Below are 2781 nucleotides of genomic sequence, written 5' to 3' on the forward strand. Positions count from 1 at the left end.
GGGGGGGGGGGGAGGGTTCACGGGCTTGGAGGAGCCGTGGGACTAGCTCCAGGTTACTCCTGCAGCCTGGGGAAGCTAACAATCCTGGGCTAGAAATATTAATTAATTGTATCTACATTAAATATGCATTCTAGTTCTCTCCGTCCCCCAGTATCTTCTCAAAAAAAATAATTTTTCATGTGTGGTGATCCCACAGGTAATGGCCATCCCAGCCTATGTCCCTCCTTCTCTCCCTTGCCAGTTCCTTGAAGACAAAAGGGTGGGTAGCCTGAGGCCCCTGGTTGGTTCTCCAGCCCCTCATCCCTTTCCGGGAGGGGTTTGAGTAGCAGGAGTAGGGAAGGCAGCCGGTGATGGACCGGCTCTGGGTCCATGACCTCCACATGTAGTGGGATGAAATTACCCCTGGCGTGGCTGCCTGGTCTGCCACTGAATGCTTCTTGGGCTTCTGTGTTTGCAGGGGGTTAAATTTGACGTTCTTCATCTTTTGGAAAATGGCACATGGGCTGTTTTGCAATTAAAGGCTTGTTAAGCGTTAATTGAGGAACCTCATGTTGGCTCAAATAGACGCTAGTTTTCATGTTTTGGTTGGACGGAATTGCACCCTTTAGCTGAGCACTAAAGAACTGTGTTTGGAGATCATCACAGCACTGGAAATGCTATGAGAAGGAGAGCATGAAGAGAGAAAGCCATGCGTTTTTATTGTAGAAAAGTTTTAGATTAGCTGTAATCTGCCTAAAGCAGTGGTTCTTAACCTTTTCAGACTCAGCGTGCCCCTTCATAACTTGAAGAATTGGGCGGCACTGCATTTACAAACTAGTTTAGTTTATTCCAGTGCTTGCCTCCTTGTTGAAGAGCCAGGCAGTAGGAGCAAGAGAACAGCCAGGAGAGCCTGAGCCTGCCTATTTCCTAACACTTCCTGTGCCACCCTCCAAAGGATCTTGTGGTTCTTTGGGATGTCCTTATACCCTGGCTGAGAATTGCTGCTCTAAAGGCAATGAGTAATTTACAGACTTCTCTTGTATATGCTGGACCAAATCACTTTACGCCCCCCAGTGCTCTAAAACTGTAAATGCAAGTCCACATTTTACATGTACGCTTGCATTTCCATTTTTTCTGTCCTAGATACTGTTATCTTATAATAGGAGAGTGTAATAGATGATGTTCCTGAAAAGGGAAGTATAGCTGGTTTACTGCATCTTTTGATGGAAATTTTATATAGTCTGAAGATGGAGCTGATAATGTGTGTTAGTCTATAATTGGTCAGAAGGTAGGTCAGGGTCATCACTTAGACACTAACTAGTTGATGGGATTGTGACTGGAAAGAGTTGGAGCAGGTTTTTAGCTTATTTTCTTATAAGAGCTTCAAATACCCCCAGTTCCTCGAATCTTTATTTTATGGAATATATTTTTTTTTTTCTTTTGCTTATGTTCTGAGTCAGGAAATGGAATGCAGAAAAATGTGTGGAAAGCAAAACGCAAACAGACAAGCTTAGAAGACTCTTCATCATTTTGCAACTATATGAAGTGCTGTAACAACCGATATCCACAGGTGTTTTTAAACTTAGGAGGGAGCACAGCCACTTTCCTTATCTTCCTCTGGAAAATTTTTGGCTGCCTTTAATATCTAGGAAGCCTTTTACTAATGAGCGTATTGTATATGCCCAGTAAGAGTCAAAGAGCATCAGTACATTTTTAGTGTTAAACATGGGTGTGGCTCAGCAGTGCTGCTAACCTTTTTAGTTCTTTGCAGCTCTAAACCAGTGTTTCTCAACCCATGGATTGCAATCCAAAAGTGGATCACAAGAATATATGAAAGGGTTGTGGACAAACTTTAAAAATAAATCAACAAAATTTAACAATGGATTCTCCTTTAAAGGAGAATCCAATTGGAAACCATGGCTTTTCCCTTGCAAGGTGGCAGAGTTCCAGCCTGCAAGGGGCTGCTTGGGGAGGCCCCTTTTCCCCACACCCACCCACCCCCTGCCCCACACACTGAGGGTGTGGGGGACCAGGGGGATGGGGGTTGGGAGTGAGGGGCACTGGGTCAAGACTGTCTATCAATGTTTACAAATGGATCCTGGTACAAAAACAGTTGAGAACCACTACTCTAAACCAATGGTCACCAACCAGTGGATTGAGATCCACCGGTAGATCTTGGAGCCTCTTGTGGTAGATATTGGAGCTTCTTGAAGTCAGTCTGAGGCTGGAGTGGGGGACTGGGGGTGAGGGAGCTGAGTGCACATGTGCACCCCAGTCCAGCAGGTCAGCCCATTGGGGAGGGAAGAGGTGGGGGCTAGATCAAGGCCCCTGCAGTGGGGGACAGTGCCGCAGAAGCAGGTGAATGGAGTGGGGCCCTGGCTGTGTAGGACTTGCCGGCTGGGGAGGCACATCCTCACGCAATTTTTTTCTCCCTCTGCCTTGATCTGTCCTCCCCCCCACTTCCCTCTGTACAGACTTGCCTGCTGGGCAGGGGGAGGAGAGGTGGTGGTACCCGTAGATCCTGGGTTGCTTTTAAATATCAAAGGTGATCTTCTACTTAAAAAGGTTGGAGACCACTGCTCCAAACAGTAGCTTGGTGTGTTCTATGACTAGTAGTATCTGGGGGTACTGTGTACCAATGAGGAAAGTCACCCTTCATTGCTTTTCTGAAATGCTAGACCTACCAACAGTATTGATGTAGCACTGTTTTGAAAAGAGCTGATTAATAACTTGATCTGAACCAGGAGAGTTCATGGAGAATTGTTGCAGATGTCTCCATCGGTGCAGGCAGTATATTTTCCC

At 46.0% G+C, this 2781-nt stretch overlaps 1 protein-coding gene across 1 annotated transcript in view; it reads left to right on the forward strand.

Moving 5' to 3' along the window:
• The window catches only part of PLGRKT (plasminogen receptor with a C-terminal lysine), a 41535-nt gene that overhangs the window by 441 nt on the left and 38313 nt on the right, over nucleotides 1–2781 (forward strand). The gene's annotated exons all lie outside the window — the stretch shown is intronic.

The sequence above is a fragment of the Gavialis gangeticus genome, unplaced genomic scaffold, assembly GCF_001723915.1.
Source record: "Gavialis gangeticus isolate Ggan-Ray unplaced genomic scaffold, GavGan_comp1, whole genome shotgun sequence".
NCBI lineage: Eukaryota > Metazoa > Chordata > Crocodylia > Gavialidae > Gavialis > Gavialis gangeticus.